Raw genomic sequence first — 20104 nt, forward strand, 5'->3', positions numbered from 1 at the left:
ATGCGAACAAAGTCTTTTCTTGTATTAAGAGAGGTATGGATTCCAGAGAGAGAGATATCATTTTACCCCTGTACAAATCATTAGTAAGACCTCATCTAGAATATGCAGTTTAGTTTTGGGCCCCAGTTCTCAAAAAGAACATCGATGAACTGGAGAAAGTACATTGCCTCTCGGTGGATCAGGAAGGAATTTTTTTCCCCTGCTGGAGCAATTGGATCATGCTTTGCTGTGGTTTTGTGCCTCTGGATCAACTGTGGGTGAAGGATTGTATATATGGGATTGTATGATTTTTTTTTTTTTTTTGGTTGAATTAGATGGACTTGTGTCTTTTTTTAACCTGACTAACTATGTAACTATGTAATAATGGGAAGCTGGGGGACATGACCGTCAGGCATGTCCACAGCAGGGGGAAAAAGCAGCAGAATGATAGATACATAGGCAGTGGGTAAAGCCAAGGTCAATAAAGTAAGGGGCATGGCCAGGAGCATGCCTGCAGCAAGCTAGATGCAAACTGACCAGGGTAGCATGGGTATGTTTCATGTTTGGCATGGTCAGTTTGCAATAAGAAAATAGCAGTCTGGAAGGATAACTAAATGAGTACATAATGGAAGAAGATGCATAATTAACTATATATTGTATTACTAAAGGAATACATAACTTGAATCATCATTTCAGGGTTAACATATGATTTAAACATTGTTCTTACAGGAATAAATTATTTATGTCATTTACATAACCTTTATTGTAGACATTATTGGCTGAAATCAGAGCCATAAGTAGCATACACCTGAAATAAATACAGGCTTAGTGGTATTATACGTATACAGCATAGGTATAATATTTTACCAGTGATTTTTATAGGCTTACATGTGTTTTGCATCTTTGTACCAATGATTGTTTTGACATCTTTACAACATTTCTTCTGCTACAAATTTGACCCAGGGTCTTACCTTTTTTGGCTGATGTCACAAGGGAAATTTTGTAGCAAGATTTCTCTGGGCAGCTGATGATCACACAATCACCCAGCACTTACCTACACACCTTGAGGTATTTCAAAGTATTTATTAGGCCTAGCATAGCCTACAATAATAGAAGCTTGGCAAGTGTACTTATACAAACAATCAATAAGACAATAATATTACTCTGAGATGTTTTTAAACACCTGCAGTATTCTGACTAACAGTAATTAACAGAACTGAATTGCATTTACTTCACAATAGTATATAAAGACATATTTGCTTTAACATTCCCACTTTTATTCCACTGGCCAGTGATTGATAAAAACAAAATGTTGGCCAGCAAAGTTGGGGTCCTTGAAGAAAGCACAACAGTTCTCAGCAGACAACAGATTCACTTGTATGATGTTAGTCTCTTACCAACCCCAGGTCGCCCCCCTCTGGGTCTCCAGACACGTGTTCTGATTCAGTAAAAGTCCAGTCCAAATCAGACAGGAAAAGAAGTCGCTGATGATCTCCCTCTTTCAGTCCTGCTGAGACAGTCCCTCTTTTCCTTCCTTTGAAGTGGTAGGAGTGCTCTCTGGTACAGTCCTCACCAGGCATCCAAATCACACCCTCCCATAGAAATGTTTCTTAGTTTCTCTGCTTCTCTCCCCTGATTATGATCAGTTATGGCATTGATCCATTCATCCAGCATAAACTCAGTCTCTTTCCCACACACCTCCTTGCTTCCAGGACCATCCCCTCACATGTAGCACTGTACAGAGTATGATGGCAGCAGCAGTCTCTGATTAGCCCTCTTTTCCTAGGCAGCACAGCATCAGATAGCTCCAGTAAAATCTGGCCATACATCACCTTTTCTCCTTCACTGCAAACTTGTGTTGTTCTCTCTCAGCTACATGGTCCCTATTGTGAGTTCCTCCCTGTATTCCTCAGGCTGGTGCCACAACTCAGCCCTCTTTGTCCAGCGGCCCAGTTCACTTCCCTTGCTCTGTTGCATCAGCCAATCACCACCCTCTAGACCCAGCCAAGATTGTTGCCTTCTGCATGGGAGACACTCCATAGATGAGTATCACAAAGCGCTCTCCTTAAAAGAGAAGTATGGGTTGTTTTTTTTTTTTTTTTTTTTTAAGAACCATACTTACCTACGTGGATGCAGCGTCAGTCTAACAGTGAGAACCGAGCATTTGAGCACCGATGATCGCTCAGTTCTCAGGGCTCCCCCAGCAGAGAGGTGCTGACTGTCAGCGCTGGGCTGTGGAGGGAGCTGGAGCAGCCGGCTCAGGCTCCCAGCGGCTCCCTGAGAGGATAAGCAAGGTTTTGGTCCAGGCATGTGGGCAGATCTCAAATTCATTGTCGCGATCTTCTCCAAGCCTGGACCGGAACTGTGACATCAGCCGACAGCTTCAGCCCGCTGTCTGCTGAAAAAGGGTCACAGGAGTGCAGAACAAACTGCACTCCTGTGATCCACAGTACAGTACAACCAAAGCCAACTTCTCCTTTAAAGATGGCTTCTGCACTTCTGCTTTAATGAATATTCAGTTAAACCCTGTTTACCCTGCAGAAGGACAATACAGCAGCAAGAAAGGAAGACGTTCCAGAACAGTTATTAGCTACAGTCCAGGATACATTTATTTATTTAATGGCAGAGCAGTATTGTAGAGATCTGTTGGAGACTGTGGGGTATTGTTATATATTAGGAATGTATTCACTCAAAATGCTTAGAGCAGTATACTCCATATATGCTGTACAGTATATGGCTTGAGCTGTAATTCTAAACATAAGCTATGATCGGGGGCGTAGATAAGGGGGGGTCAGGGGTGTTCAACCCCCCCAGGGCCAAAATTAAATGCATGATGTCCCTGCTCTGCAGTTGCACATGGCACCAGCGGCAGGCAGCATTGCAGCCAGTGGCACACAGAGTGTAATAATGCTGCTGCAGCAAGTGTAATAGATCATTAGGCATACCGGCATGCATTTTGTGGTACACCACCAGGTCAGTCTATCGGGCTCAGGCTGAAGGCTGAGAGATCTATCAGCAGGCAGCACATTGGGAGCCGGTGGTGCATGTAGTCCTGCCCACTGCACACCATGTATTGCCTTTGGCTTGCAGTGACACTCCCACCTTGGGCTTGGGAGAGGAGCTTTGTCTGGGCCCTGGAACTCAGAGTGCTTGTAAAGTGCTGTGTAGCCGCTGACCCCCCACACGGATGAACTGCTGCTGTCCTGTCCAGGTATGTTACTCTTTCTCTTCTGTCCTAGTATCAGAGAGTATCCTCAGACTTACCACTGCTCAGACTGCTGTGTCACTGCTGTTCATACCAGGTAATTGTGAGTCAGTGAGAGACTGTCTGTGATTCTGTGTGGCAACTGGCAAAGTTAGTGATTGAGGCTAGCTGGGCTAAATTTTGCATTGCTTGGGTTACTGACAGTTGACTGAGGCTAAGCTGAGTTTTCTATTGCTTGTTTTACTGACAGTCCAGCTTGGCACTGGCAAGCTTGTTGTGGTGCTCACAGGCTTACTGATTCATCAGTTGGCACCACAACATGTCTACCAATGACAGAGCCAGGCTGGACTTTCTGCTGCCCTCAGTGGCATGCCTTGGCCCTGTTACCCCTGGTTCATACATATGTGGTGCAGGAAATGCTGCGATCCCTGTGTGTTTCCCGCACTGCATTGCAACCACACTGTGTTTTTGATCTGCTGCAGGTGTCAATCAAGAAGGTCACAAACGCAGTGTTTATCCGAACCAGATCGCATGGTTGGTTTTCAAAATGGGCTCAAATCACACCACACAGAATCACATGTGAATTGCACAGGAATGCATGTAAATCCTGTGCGATTTACATGCAAACCATAGTGTAAAACCTGGCTTACTGTGTTGATTGCGGTGCAATCAAGGCCCATTCATTTTGAATGGGCTCAAATCGCACCAAAGTCATGCATGCACCAATTTTGGAATCACACTGCAACCGGCTCACATGGTCGTTTTGTGAATGCGATCTGGTGCAGGCAAACACACTGTGTTTTGCAACCTTTGTTTGGGGTGACGTTAAGATAGCACTGACACCCACTGCAGATTGCAAGGGAGGTGCGATTTGAATGAGGTGCATGGATTGAGGGTTTCCCGCATTGTAGTGTACCTCTGCGTAATTGCTAAGCAGTAGTGTGTTTTTCCTCTGCCAGTGCAGGAAGATGTGCAATTACACACCTTCTCACACCCGCTCAGATGTGAACCTACCCTAAAGAAAAGTCAGTGTATTCAAGGCTGGTCATTTTTCAGTTAATTGTTTTTTTTTTTATATTCTGTGATTAATTGAAAATTAAGCTAATGTGAACACAGTGAGTGTGCCGCCTTCCACAAGATGGTGCCCTTTGTACCTGCCCAGTAAGATTGGCTATTACAGTGCACCATCCTGTGGTAGGCAGTGCATTCCCCCTTTTTTTTTAATCTGTAAAAGTTAAAAAAAAGTCAGGGTATGCTCTGCCTGACACAACATGGTGCACTTTGCACCATAATAGCCAACCTTACCGAGGAGGTGCAAAGGGCACCATCTCCTTGTAGGTAGGCAGCACACTCAATTTGCGCCTATTCAGTTTGGACACTAATACTGGATAATAACCAACCTTACTGGGCAGCGTTCATAAAATCTGGAAGAAGGAATAAACTGAAATCGGGTTCGGTTTTCTAAAGGTCCTGATAAAATACAATTAATGATGTGATTGCTTTCTAGGGGCAACACATATCGTTTTTTCCTTTTTGCAGTCTTTATCATTTGGGCGCAATTCATTTTATTTAAAAATACTTTTACTTAGTATCTGCTGCTGAAGCCCCCCAGAACAAAAAATTATCTACAGCCCTGGCTATGATGTATTGTTTAAATGTCCAGCCATGTTCATGAGAATCTCAGATGACTCCGATGTTTTCAGCATGCATTTGTGCTGCTGATAAGATATGCTTTGTATGCAGTAAATAGCTATTTCCCTCTGTATTCCAAAATACAAGGCTTCAATGGTTTTACTGATTTAACTACTGAAATATCCATCTGCACTACTCATGTCTCTGCCAAACTTAATTTCCAGAAACATGTCACTTAGAACGGAATTAAAGGCATTCTATTAGTTAGATAATACCATCTTTTTTTCTGCCAAAAGATGCATTTTTCACTATTTTTAATTTAGGTGTTTTCCCCCCTGTACCTAATGCCTTTTTTTGTAAAATGTCCCAATGAATTACCTAAAGCAATGGATAGACCCTGGTCTTCTTTCTTTTGGTAAAAAAATTAAAAAAATAAAATATGCAAAAAGTCTGCGCTACAGGTCTAGCAATCTTTAATAAGCCCATATGGACAACCCTTTCACCTTGAATAACCCAAACTAGATCACTTTAGATGTCCACCAACTGGAACCACCAATCTGTGCACTGAAGCCTTGCTGCTCTCTTCACTTCGGGGAAAACCAGGTCTAAAAACAAGCATAAGAAGAAGGTTCACCAGCCTAGCGCATTACTCTATAACTCAACTAAAACATATATATCATTATACTCACAAAGGGAAAATAAACATAAGCATAACATAAGACAAATCGCCACCAGACGTATCTCCATCAGGTAGGTTTGCATTTTGAGGGACCAGCCCTCTTTCTCATAGCTTTTTCTTCTTTCTTCTGGTCTATAGCATTGGAAGGGCAAGTTTGCAGTACTCACGATGCATCCTGGTGGTGTTGGTGTTGCCCATTGGCTGTTGGAAGAGGCCATCACATATTCACAACATTTTCAAGGACTAGACACAAGAACAAATGGTTGAACAGCATAAAGAATGAAGAGCAACTTAATTTGACCAGTCGCCACTACTGGAAGAGGCACCATGGAGGATAAGTGACAGCTTGTTTAGGTTTGTTCTTCTAGGCGTTATATGATATTAAAAAAATAAATAGAGGAATGAGTAGGTATGGGGGTAGAAGCTGTTTTTTTTGCAGAGAGTTGTGCTTTTAATTTGAGCCCTTGTGTAATTTCACAAGAAAACCCAGGTATCACACAGTCATACACATCGAGAAGCAATAAAATTTGTATTTGTATTTGTATTTGCCTGTTCCTTCTCCTCAGCATGTCATAGCCATCAATGGTGGAGGTAGGTACAAACACAGCTTGACACACAGAGGAATTGATCTGCTATAGCCAAATAGGCTGTTCACTTTGCTAGAGAATTTTTCCTTGGCACAGAGAATGAGATGAAGCTCTGCTAACAGCCATCATCCAATCATGATGAAGCAAAAATACTTTTTTTTTTTTTACATTTTTCTTGCCTTTGGGTATTCTTTGTGTAGTGCTCACTCCTATAGGGGCCACTGAATTTGTTGGTTCTTTCCCTCACGCAGCCAGGCATTTTCACACTTTCTTCACAGGCTCAATAAACAGTCTAGGGTTTTTTTTGTGTTGTTTATAAAGGGTATACCTTTAATGGGGAGTAGGGATGCATGGGATTCCCAGAACTGAAGAACAAACTTTGAGGACATACTAATGTCTCTGGCTACTAGCAATTGGCTTCAAAAATGCGGTCCACTCATAGGAATAATGGTGCAGTTACAGTAACAGTGAAAAGGTTCCAAACTGAAGATGCAGGTGCAACTCCTTGCAGGAAATGCCAAAGCACCTGGTAACTGCTAGAGATATGGGGTGCTTCTGGCTGATTTGCGCTGGCTCTAAGCTGTCCCGTGGTCTCGGACATGTAAATTGTTGCAGCCTTACTGTCCTCTCTATACAGGCTTGGGGTAAATGTAGTGGAAGTTACTCACTCAGTCCCTCTAGTGGTTCCTGAGGTCCAAGAGGCTGTTGCATAGGCATACTGCTATACAGGACTTGATCCTGGTTTTGTAAGGCTTCAGCTTAGCTGAGGGTGTGAGGCTTCCAACTAGGGCTGCAACTAATGATTATCTTCATAATCGATTAGTTGGCCCGATTATTGTTTAGATTAATCGATTAATCGGTTAATAACCTTAAAAAAAAATGTAGTGTATAATTTAGTTAATATGTAAAGTTTAAAAAAGGGCAATTTATTCTTAAATATCTCTATGCAGTGGTAAATATAAATAACCAACTATATGGATAGGGAGCAAAATCTCTAATCCACTCTGAGAATTACAGACAGAAGAGATATACTGTATATACTATTAGAGGAGATATACTGTATATACTATTAGAGGAGAGATATACTGTATATACTATTAGAGGAGAGATACAGTATACTGTATATTGGAGGAGATATACTGCATATACTATTAGAGGAGAGATATACTGTATATACGATTAGAGGATATATATACTGTATATACTATTAAAGGGTGAATCTGGTAAATATCATCAAACTCAGAGATCAAATGTTTTAATTTAAAAAACAAACAAACAATGTCTTCCTTCAAAAAAATGTAATTTTAAGAATGTTTGATTTTCTAATCCTTAGTGGGGTCAAATCGACCTTCAATTTCAACCACAGTGACAGGTAAATTTGGAAATAATAGAAAATTTCTTGGTAAAAGAAATTTTCAGACAGTGTATGTGGTTTTCATAACAGAATGTTAAAAACAAGTGAAAATTTCAAACAACATTCTTTGATTCAGCAAATGTACAAAGATTTTTCGTCTGAATTTCCCATCTGAAAATTGATCCGTGTGGCCAGCATAAGGCTCGGTACACACCTATGCAGTTTGCTTTTAATCTGTTTCTGCAGTGCTTTTTGCTGTGTGTCTTGATTTTTGCGCACGTGATTTTGCTGCGATTTGCGTTTTTGCATTTTTTTTTGGCCAATTTGTTTGTTTGGCAGATTAAAAAACACAAATTGCTGCAAAAACGCATTACATGCTTTTCTGCAGCTTCTCCATTGAAGTATATTGAACCAAAAAAGCACCGTTTTGCGTTAAAAAAGTCCCTGACCCTTTCCAAATACGCAGCTGCTGAAAAAAGCATAGATGTAAACGTGTCCCATAGGAAACCATGTAAATGAACTGTAGTGTGTTTCTGCAAAAAGCAACAAAAAACACATAGATGTGAACCAGGCCTAAGATGGTTAGTAACATAATGAGGTTAAAAAACTAAAACTAACCCTTTATAGTACAAAAAAGCAGATAATTGCTACTGTAAGGGGTTCATTTTTTTACTGTAAAACTGTGAAAGTAATATTTACAGTAGCGATTATTTGCTCTTTTTGTACTATAAAGGGCTCATTTTAGTTTTTTTTAACCCCATTATGTTACTGGCCGATTAATCGATTATGAAAATAGTAGTCGATTAATTTCATAATCGATTAGTTGTCGATTAATCGATTAGTTGTTTCAGCCCTACTTCCAACTGCTCCTTCTCTCTTCCTCTCGCTATCTCTCTCTCTCCTCTGGTTCCCCTTCTGCCCAGGGGAAGAGCCCCCCAGCCCAGGGGTCCCCTCCAGGCAACTGGATCCCAGGCTCTGCTCCCTAACTGCCAGGTTCCCGACTATTTATGGGTTGTTCCCCCACCTACTGGGCCTCACCTCCCCAGGGAGATTCCATAAATATTTAGGCTGCAGTGTCTGCTCCTCCACCCACTAGATTCTAGAACTATTCAGAGAGTTCTAGAAAACAGTGGGAGGTAGCAGAACCACAGCCCTTGGAGTACTGCACAGTCAAAAACAACAATTAACTCCCGCCTACAAGAGGAGCCAAGTAAATTTATTTACACTTAGCAACTTTGAGGGTGCTAGATATGCAAAGGAATTTTTATCACATTCTCAAGCTAAGGAAAAAATTGCCTTGCATAATTAAAATTGCCTGGCAAAGTGAGCAGTTTATTAATCTTTGTAAATATGCCCGGTTGACTCCCAATGATCTTGAAGCAGGAAGGGTACGGACAACAAAATATTCTTGCCTGTTTTAAAAAATCAGTGGATTTAAATATTAACAGCTATGCCACCTTGAGACAGAAGTGTCAGTGGGTTATTTTTAGGAAAAGCTTTGATTAGACTAGAGGTCAGACCTGTTTGCATGTTCTGCACATAATAGATGAATAAATATATGCAACCGTTGCCTTCTACTGATTAGAGTTTATTCCAATCAAGTCAATATGATCTCTTGTTTTATTTATTACCAAGCAGTGAAATTGTTTTTTGATTAATAGAAATTTACAAAAATTCCTTTTGCCATGGACTTTCAAACAATAAATAATGTATTTTCCTTTTTAGCATCAACTCAGCAGATTTTGTATATAGGTAATAATGGTAATGATAAAAACGATCTGAACTATCTTGTTTTATACCCTCTGTCTCATTGTGAATTTGCACTTCTCATATACAATGCCGACTTTAGTTTTTCAGCATTAGTAGATCATTGACCACCAAACCCAAAAAAGAATCATTTCACTTTTGTAAAAAAATTATATGCTGCTCTGAGCTGGTGGTATAGCTGATTCTTGTATATCCCTCCATGGTCAGAGTATCTCTGGCACAAACTGTTGAGTCATTTCTTGTCCTGGTTTTGTTCACTTTATATATTTAATCAATTAATTAAAGTGTGACAATACACACACTACAACCAGGGGCATACTGACAACACTCAGGGCCCCCAGATCAAATAAAGCAAGGGCCCCCTGTCAGGCCTCGCCCATGCCCCACCTGGGCCCTGCCCCTACATTTTGCACAAAGTACAAATTCTGCCTTTTTTTTAAATGGGACCTCTCTAACAGTGTCCATTAGGCAGTCTGTTAGAAAGCGTCCCCACCAGGCCCCATTAAAGTCTACAACAGAGACTAAGCCTAGGTTCACATTTGTCCGATTTCACATGCGATTTGCATGTCAAATCGATTGCCAAATCGGCGGCTATTGCCAGCAACGGCACTGTCCGAACCGGTGCAGCGCCATCTTTGCGGCACCGCATGATTCACAAAAGTAGTTCCTGTACTACTTTTGGTGACTTCGGTTGGCGATTTGTATAGACATCTGTTCAGGAACCCGCACAGATGTCTGTCAAATCGCCCCCGAAGTTGGACTGCATTGCGGGTTAAAATCATGCGAGTTTAGCTGAACTCGCATGATTTCTAACCCGCAGCAATGTGAACCTAGGCTAATGGGACCTGGAGGGGGGTTTCTCAGTGTCCATTAGAGAGTCTCTGTTAGAGAGAGTCTCCCCCTCCAGGACCCATTAGAGACTATAAAGGAGTCTAATGGGACCTGGAGGGGGGTCTCTCTAACAGAGGCCCTTTCAGTGTCCCAATTAGAGTCTGTTAGAAAGAGTCCCCTCCAGGTCCAATTAGAGACTACAAAGAAGTTTTTGATAGGCCAGATAGGCCTTTGCCCTATCTGGGATGGTAGCACTAGAAGGTTTGCAGCAGGTCCAGTGCGCGGGCCTGTTGCAAACCTTCTGAGTCCTGGGCTGGCTTCCTCTACCCTGGCCAGGGCCCCCTTCCTATGATGATTATCATGCGTGCTGGGCAGGAACGATCCTAGGGTCACAGACGCCTGGGTGCAGAAATATTTCTGGCGCCCCCACATTGGTGTGATCATCTTACTAACTCCTCCCCTCCCCCAAGCAGTCTTCGTTACCCTGGGATCCTCCCACAATCTCTTCACAATAAACAAAATACAGGAAGAGAAGCTCTAATGGGACCTGGAGGGGGGTCTCTCTAATGGACACAAAGAGGGCCTCTGTTAGAGCATCTGTTAGTAAGAGTCCTACTACAATTGGGTCCAATGGGACCTGGAGGGGTGTCTCTCTAACAGAGGTCCTCTCTGTGTCCATTTGAGAGTCTATGTTAGAAAGAGCCCCCATCAGTGCCCATCAATGCAGCCTCACCAATGCCCAGTGACAGCGTCCGCCAGTTAATTAATTAAATCTCTGCTGCTGTGTCACAGCAGGAAATCCCCGCTCTGTGTGATCCTGTGGCGCTCGCCCTTCCCCTCCGAGGCAGCACTGAGGCCCTAAAATGATGGTCACCGCAGGCCTGTGGCTGCAAGTCTTTAGCCCCTGGACCCCAGACCGGCCCTGGGAGTTCCAGCAGGTGGTGGCGGCGGGCCCCTTTCAGCAGTCAGGCCCTTGGACCACGGCCAAAGTGCCCCACCAGTCAGTCCGCCCCTGACTACACATTACAACTTACCTCTATGCATTACAGTGTGCTTAATATAGTTAACATGCTGTTCGTAAATAAATTCTTACTTTTCCAGAAGCTCACATAATAGGATAATGCATGAGGAGATTTTGGGGAAAAGTAAGTAAAGAAGAACTAACCCTTTGAAATCAAAGCTTTTGTGGAGACTGACTACATACTAAACCCATTAAAATGTTTATAATGGTTTTTGCATTCTGGTGTGTCTCGTCCTTTTCTGCTATTGTGCTCAGATGTTTGGCAGGCTTTGTTGGCCCCGCTTCACTATATGGATGTTGTCTTGGTGGTTTTCCATTCTTAGTATACATTTGATACAGTTCCTGGTGCACTCATGCCAGCCTGTTTGACACCTGCTGCCATGCTATGTTGAAAGTCGTTTGAGTTCATCTTGGATCATTCTCTGTTCTGTGCAATCCATTATTAAAAGCGCCACATCTTGTATTATTCTAACCCTCCTCACATCTCTGACATATTTGATATTGTAAGGCAGGGCAATTGAACTGTATTTTCTAAATCATTTACCTATCCTGTTATACTTTGTACAGGGTTTTAAATTATTCAACAAAAATGTCCTTATGTTAGTCTTGGCATTGGGTTTTGACCAAAGTGGTCAACAGTCTGTTTAAAGATTTTTTCTAGACTTACTAGTCTATGCCCATACAGGACACCCATAGTTATAAAATCCCTTTGATACAATAATGCAATCACTGCATTGGAACAATTATGGGAAAGTCATAATACTTGATCATTAAACTTGTTGCAGGTCAGTGTGTCAAAAAGTACTGAAGCCATAGGATCAGCATCACAGACAGACAGCATGTATTTGTAAAATTAGAGCTCCACCATTGCAGGTTTCATTATTCTCGATAAAGGTTTCCTTTAAAGGGTTAAATGACCTTTGAAAATAAACTGCAGTTAAGGGGTACCAGTAGATAAAATCAAACTGTGCTGCTATGAACACTATTAAATCATTATTGCAGTAGGCTATTTTCACCTCTCTAGAAGCCTGTTCGAAAAACTCCTATAGTTGGCTTTCCCCACTATGCCCTGTTGCTACTATGTTGCTATGACCCTTCAGCTGCTTTTTCAGCCGTTGATGCTCAACTCTGCAATCACAAGATCACGCCTTCACTCGGATGCAAACACTATGCATGCCGCAGTGATGTACTACATATTTGTGTGGTGTTTGAATCCAAGAAAGACCATGCGCTTATGATGATGGAGAAGAGCATTAATGGCTGGAGTGTTGGTAGAAGGGTCATAGCAACAACCTTGCAATAGGGCAGAATGTGGAAACATCAACTATGGGAGTTTTTCCTACAGCAATAGCATATATATTATGCAATATTTTTCACAGCACTACAGTGTTTTTTCTACTGGCACCCCTAACTGCATAGGCAGTTTTAGGCATAAGTGAACCTTTAAGTGTTTGTACAAAAAAAATAAAATATCTTTTGCAATGTCAGTTTGAGTTTGAAAGATCTAACTGATTTCTGCCTGGATTTGAGCACCTAGTATGTGAACATTGGCTCACAAAACATTGCTTCAATAGAGTGTACAGTATGTGGACAAAAAATTGTAGACACATTACCATCAAACCTACCTATATGGCCAAAAGCACCTGGGCACCAAATTGTTGGGTTGAGTTCAGGTGTTTTCAGTGAGACTTTTGTGTGTTTCCAACCTTGTGGCAACAGCAACAGTTTGGGGAAAAGTCCTTTTCTGGTCCAGCAGAGATGTGCTCCTGTGTACAAATCCAACCCCAAAAAGACATAGTTTGATGAGTTCATTGTGATGGAACTCAAATGGACTGCAGTGAGACCTGACCTCAACCATAATAAACACCATTGGAATGCCGATTGCGGGTCTTGTCATCCAACATTGGCGCTTAACCTCAGAAATGCTCTTTTGGCTGAATGGACACAAATTTCCAAAGGCATAATCCACGATCTTGTTGAAAGCCTTCCCAGAAGAGAGGAAACAGTGATGGCTCCAAGGGTGGAGAAGGAGGGACAGGGTGCAACTGCATATTAATGCCTGTGGTTTTAGAAGGGGATGGGGATGTCCAAAAAGCTTATATGATTGTAAGGTGTTCACAAACCTTTTACTATATAGTTTATAGTTGATTGACATAAAAGCAAATGTGTTCAGCCAAATTCAATCTGGTGTGAAGCAATTTCCTAGTTGTTTGGAACTGTAACAAAGTTTTGGGATTGTTTTACTATGGCAAAAAAACTTCTCCTAGCCATAATTTTGTGGTTAACAGCCTTAGCCCATATTGTCAGTTCTTATTTGGAGAATACACCTGCTCGTATATTTTATAAGCTATTCAGGATTCAATAATGAATTGCCAAAGGAATTCAGAGTAAGAATTTGCAATTTCTTATGCCCTGTACACACAATCGGAATTTCTGTCAGAAAAAACTTGGATGGTTTTTCCGACGGAATTCCGCCCAAGCTTTCCTTGCATACACATGGTCACCCAAAAGTTCTCTGAACTTTCAACCGTCAAGAACGCAGTGACATACAACACTACGTCGAGCCTAGAAAATGAAGTTCAATGCTTCCAAGCATGCGTCGAATTGTTTCCGAGCATGCGTGATTTTTTTGCACGTCCGAATTGCATACAGACGAACGCATTTTCAGATAGGAACTTTTACCGACCGAAAAATAGAGAACCTGCTCTCAATTTTTTGCTGGCTGGAATTCTGCTAGCAAAAGTCCGATGGAGCATACACACGGTCGGAATTTCTGACCAAAAGATCACATCCGACTTTTGCTGGCAGAATTTCTGATCATGTTTATGGGGCATAAGTGTTCAAATATTAATATAAATTTTTCATTAGAATCAGTTGGAAACTCCTGGAGCCAGTACTACATTCTTCTAGTTTTGCCTGTCCAAGCAGAAGTAGGATTTGCTCACATAGCTCATCCTTGGTATAATATTTGAAATGATTTCTTGGCACACTTGTTGCAATAACCTCTGCTCAGCAGAGGCCCGCATCGAATGCATTGAAGAAAATGGTTGTTATTTTCGGTGCAGATAGGAAGAGAGCAGGCATGGTACTTGCACAGGGTGAGCAAATATCATATTAGATCACCAGTGACATACAATGATTATATCTTGTAGACGATGTTATACAGTGTTAGGGCTAATGCACATGAGCTTCTTTTGTTCAATGTGTTAAAACGAATATGAATTTCTTTTACAAATTGCTATAAATAAACATCCATTTACTGACATCAATTATTATATGCTGATCCTTTTATGTCCATCATCATAGTAATCATTACACTTCTATAGCAAAAGATATGTTTGTGTAAAATGTATGCCTGCATTTAATGAGACTCAGGCTGGGTTCAAACTGTTGCAAATTGGATGCAGCATTCACCGTATCCAATTTGCATAGCAGGAGATTGTGACCAGCTCTCTATGGAGCCAGTTAACACATCTCCGCAGCGGCTCTGGTGCGAATTGCACCAGAGCCCTGTGCGTCTTTTGGTCCATTTCAAGTCCGAATTCAGTGAAAAATTTGGGCTGAAATTGGACCTGAAGCAGTGAATTGAGACGCACCAGACTCCTACTGTGAGCTGCTGTGTTCTCCAGTGTGAACCCAGCCCTAAAGTGGTTGTATACCCTGTACAACCACTTTTACCTACAGGTAAGCCTATATTAAGGCTTACCTGTAGGTGCTGGAAATATCTCCTAAACCTCCACGGTTTAGGAGATACAAAAAAAAATGCGCCGATGACTACGGCGCATGTGCCGATATCTACGCCGCATGCGCACTTTAGAAAGGGCAGATTGTGCCGTTTCTAATAGGGGTCATGCCGTGATTGGCTGCTCCCGCGCACAGTCACAGAGCCGGAGTTCTTGGCTTTGGAAGGAAGAGGGGTGAAGATGGACGCTCACTGCTAGTGGGGACAGAGGTGACATTGCAGGCTTCAGTTTTAGGTAAGTGACACATAATGGGCGACTGTGCGATGCATAGTCGCCCATTATGCTTTACCTTTGCAGGGAAATAAAGAGGAAGTAAAAACCATGTGTATCTTCTTCTGGTGCACTGCTATTAAAACAACATTTTATAGTGCACGTGTGTGCCCAGATTATACCCACTATTTGCATATTTCCCAGGGCTTTTTTTCTCAGACAATAGGTGCAGGAACTCCCCTTTTCCGAGTCACCCCTTTTCCCCACCCCTACCCACCTCCCAGTACTGCCCCTTTTAGACAATACAGAACCAAGTATCATTTTGTGGTGCTAAGTAATTTGTATGGAATTTGGTAATGATATCAAGAAAAATAGTAAAATAGATCCCCTTCAGCCAGCAACAATAGATCCCCCTAACAACAATGTACCACCCTCAACAAACCCCCCCCCCCCCAGCAACAACAGACTCCTGGAAGCATCAACAGATCTCTGCACAGCCAGCATTAATAGACTCTGGCAGCCATCAACAATAGACCACTCCCCAGCAGTAGATCTCTTTCAGCAACAACTGACCCCCCAGCAACATAAGACCCACCCCTAGCAACAATAGGTCCCCCACCAGCAACAATAGACCTCCTCAGCAAGAATAGACCCCCCTGCAAAAATAGATCCCCCTCCAGCTAGAATAGATCCCCCAGCTTTGAGCATCAATACCCTGCACCACACCCCAGCACCCCTTGCCATTAAATACATTCAGTCCAAGAGGTGCCGGAACTGCGTTCCCCCACGTTCCCGCTAAAAAAAAGCTCTGCATATTCCAAACAAACAGTAAAAGCACTTTAATACAAACCTTAATTCATCTCTCTATCTATATGCATTGAGAAGAAATTCATGTTCCAGCTATCCCCAACCACAGGTAATTGTTGGCTGTGCAATTACATCAGTGGACAGCTGCCATCGCTGTCAGTCTGTCATTGCTTTGAACAAGCTCAGCAGCCACAACTGTCAGCTCCACCTGTACATCCAGCCGTGGGAGTTTGCTGGATTCTTGAGGACACTGGAACATTTTTGCCAATATAGTCTTGACAGGTTTATTTTAAAGCTGAACTCTGAGCTGAAACCAAAAAATACCCTTGCAGTGGACCCCAACGCATTGCAAGAGTTAAATGGTCATTTATGTCTAGGAGTGCCAGAACAAGAAGAAATACTTACCTTATTCTGTACTCCAGCAGGCTCTCTCTATCTGTATTACTTGGTTGTTGCACTCTAATCTGCTCACAACCACAATTGCACAGTCACCCCTTTCACATATGCAGGATTAAAGTGGTTGTAAACCGACATTGAGAAAAAAAAAAACTAACACCTGCAAGACAAAGGCATAATGAGCTAGTATGCATAGCATACTAGCTCATTATGTAATACTCACCTGAGATCGAAGCCCTCGCTGCGGTGCCCATATACTGCTCCGGCGGCCAACATCACTCCCGGGGGTTACTTCCAGGTATTGCGGCTCCAGCACCGTGATGATGTCACTCCAGTGCATGCGCACGGTAACAGTACACTCACTGAAGCAACGGCACATACGTGCCATTGCTTCAGTTTGTGTCAGTGCGCATGTGCCTATGACGTCGGCACATGCAAATACAGGGGATATCTCCTAAACCGTGCAGGTTTAAGGTAAGCCTTATTATAGGCTTACGTGTGACACAAAGTGGTCTGTAAGGGTTTACAACCACTTTAATAGCCCTGCATTGTTTGTGATGACACTGAGGGTCTGCCCACAGCCTGGTGTTTCAGAGAGAAGCCTATTCTGTGCTCCAACAGGCTCCCTCTATCTGGGTATGCAAGGGTTTTTTTTTTCTGTTTAACCATCGGGTTAAATGAAAAAAAAAAAAACAAAAAACCTTACAAATCCCCACATCCACACAAGTGTCTCCCCTGCTGCGCTATTGCATTCTGACAGTGAGGGCTCCCCCCCCCTGTCAGAATACACTGATCAGCTCTGCAGCCATTGGCTGCAAGTGCTAATCAAATGCTGGTTTTCCTGCAGGACCGCTCAACAACAGCTGGTTGTTAGACCAGCTTCTGTTGAACAAACAGGGGTATGCACAAGGTAAATTCTGCTGAACCGGAAGATTTTCATTCCATTTATATCCAACTTAGGCCACTCACGGCCATGATTGCATGCTTGCCTTTTATTATTATTATTATTATACAGGATTTATATAGCGGCAACAGTTTATGCATCACTTTACAATGTTAGGGCAGACAGTAAGGTTACAATACAATTCAGTTCAGTAAGAATCAGAGGGCCCTGCTCGTTAGAGCTTACAATCTAGAAGGGAGGGTCAAGTGATAAAAAAAGGTAATAACTGTGGGGGATGATCTGATAAAGAAAATAAAAGTACAGTTGTTAGGTGGGGGCAGGATAGACTTCTCTGAAGAGAAAAGTTTTCAGGGATCGCGTAAAAGTGGATAGAGTAGGAGATAGTCGGACAGATTGGGGTAGGGATGGGAGAGGCTCGTGAGAAGTCCTGGAGGCGAGCATGGGAGGAGGTGACGAGAGAGCTAGAGAGCAGGAGGTCTTGGGAGAAACAAAGAGAATGATTTGGTTGGTATTTGGAAACTAGGTTAGTGATGTAGCTGGGGGAAGAATTGTGGATGGCTTTGTAAGTTGCTGTTAGTATTTTGAATTGAATTCGTTGGGAGAGTGGCAGCCAATGGAGGGATTGGCAGAGAGGGGTGGCAGACGCTGAGCGGTTTGTAAGGTGGATAAGTCTGGCAGCAGCATTCATGATGGACCTTCTCCACATTGAGTGCAGGGTTAATAGCCATGTATTGTGTGTAATGACACTGAGACTGGAGCTTTTGGGAGAAGATGACAGTGCTAGAGCCTGCTGGAATGGCGAATCAGGCTAAGTAATACTGCTTTTTTTCTACCCACTAAAAATAACAAGCATTTAAAGTTGAACTAAAGCACTAAGAACTGCAAGCAGGCAGGCTTTTTATGCAATGTCTCTTCTGCTAAAAAAAACCATCTACCTGCATGCTCGCAATCCACTGCAGAATGTCCACTGAACTGTGCATGCAAAGCTCAGTTTACATTCCAACACACTGACAATGTGCCTAGGATGAATGCACTCCTGTGCAAGCACGGGAGTGATGTCATCTTGTGCCAGCCAATCAAAACAGCTGGAGACCAGCACCTGGAAGGACCAAGGGAGAAGGTGCTGGTGAGGGACCTTGTAGGTGTTGGACAGTTTGAACATATGTAAGCAGGGCCGTCTTTAATATTGATTGGACCCTGGGTAAACATTTTCTTGGGCCCCCCTTCATTCCAAGACATACAAAAATACAGGTACAAAATAGCAGGTAGACTCAAAATCAGTTTACTGCAGCAGATCATGCAACGATTACCATTGGTAATATCATATCCTTACTGATAATACCTATCCTTATTGCTCACTGACTGGTTGCTAGAGGTTACAACACATAATTTCTGCTTGTCGATTGGTTGCTAGAGGCTACTGTACATTATTACTGCTCACTGATTGGTTGCTAGAGATTACAGCACATCATTACTGCTTACTCATTGTTTGCTAGGGGTTACAGCACATCATCACCACTCACAGATTTGTTTCTAGAGATTACAGCAGATCACTACTGTTCACTGATTGACTGCTACAGGTTACTACACATCACTACCACTCACTGAGCAGTGGAACAATCCTAAATAGTTGAGCAAGTAAAGCAGCACATTTTTTATTTATTTATTTCAGGTACTTATATAGCACCATCAATTTACGCAGCGCTTTACATATACATTGTACATTCACATCAGTCCCTACCCTCAAGGAGCTTACAATCTAAGGTCCCTAACTCACATTCATACATACTAGGGACAATTTAGACAGGATCCAATTAACCTACCAGCATGTCTTTGGAGTGTGGGAGGTCGTGGTTGGGATTCGAACCAGCGACCCTTCTTACTGCTAGGCGAAAGTGCTATCTACTACACCACTGTGCCACCCTTGATAATGCACATACTACAGGAGAGGGTCAGAGATTGCAGACATACTACAGGAGATGGTCAGAGACTGCAGACCTACTACGGGGGGCTGTCAGAGACACCAGACCTACTACAGGAGATGGTCAGAAACTGAAAACATACTACAGGAGATGGTCAGAGACTGTAGACATACTACAGGAGATAGTCAGAGACTGCGGACATAGTACAGGAAATGGTCAGAGACTGCAGACATACTACAGGAGATGGCTAGAGACTTCAAACATAGTACAGAAGATGGTCAGAGACAGCAGACACAGTACAGGAGACGGTCAGAGACACTGGATATATTACAGGAGATGGTCAGAGACTGCAGACATACTACAGTAGATGGTCAGAGAATGTGGACATAGTACAGGAAATGGTCAGATTGTGGACATACTACAGGAGATGGATAGAGACTGCGGACATAGTACAGTAGATGATCAGAGACAGCAGACACAGTGCAGGAGACAGTCAGAGACTGCGGACATAGTACAGGAGATGGTCAGAGACTGTGGACCTACTACAGGAGATGATCAGAGAACTTTCAGCAATGCACAGCTTCACAGTGGAATAACACAGCTCAGGGTTTAGGATAGCAGTCAGGCATTCTATGGGGTATAAGGACATACTTGGCCAGCCGGGCTCACCACACACTTTCAGAGGTCCAGGGGTGGGGCTTCCACTCTGATCTCTGCTCTTACTTCAGCTTCTCCCTCCTGAGCATACAGGCTGCATGGGGCAGAGTCAGAGCATCAGTGGAGCTCCCAGCCCCTCTATACTGTCTGGGGAATATAGAAGTCTGGGGGCGGGGCTCCCACTCTGATCACTGCTCTCACTACAACCGCTCTGTCCCGAGCATACAGGCTGCATGGGACGGGGTCAGGGCATCAGTGGAGCTCCCGGCCCCGCCCTCTCTCTGTTGGCCGGCCCGGGAATACAGCCTCCCATGTCCTCTGTGCACTCTGCAATGCCATCATCGGAGCCCCAGTTTGCTGGCAGCGCGGGTTGAAGCAGCAGCTGCTTTGCGCCCCCCAACAAAGATTTG

The 20104-nt window shown here is 43.0% G+C and overlaps 1 long non-coding RNA gene across 2 annotated transcripts in view; it reads left to right on the forward strand.

Annotated features, from left to right (window-relative positions):
• Positions 1-20104, forward strand: part of LOC141134443 (uncharacterized) — a 320727-nt gene that overhangs the window by 132303 nt on the left and 168320 nt on the right. The window contains exon 4 of one of the 2 annotated variants that reach the window (XR_012243152.1): positions 5634-5849. This is a non-coding gene — a long non-coding RNA (uncharacterized lncRNA). Of the gene's footprint in view, positions 1-5633; positions 9168-20104 lie in introns of those variants that run through there. The other variant, XR_012243151.1, reaches the window with a different exon arrangement.

Source organism: Aquarana catesbeiana, linkage group LG03, assembly GCF_042186555.1.
Source record: "Aquarana catesbeiana isolate 2022-GZ linkage group LG03, ASM4218655v1, whole genome shotgun sequence".
Classification (NCBI taxonomy): Eukaryota; Metazoa; Chordata; class Amphibia; order Anura; family Ranidae; genus Aquarana; species Aquarana catesbeiana.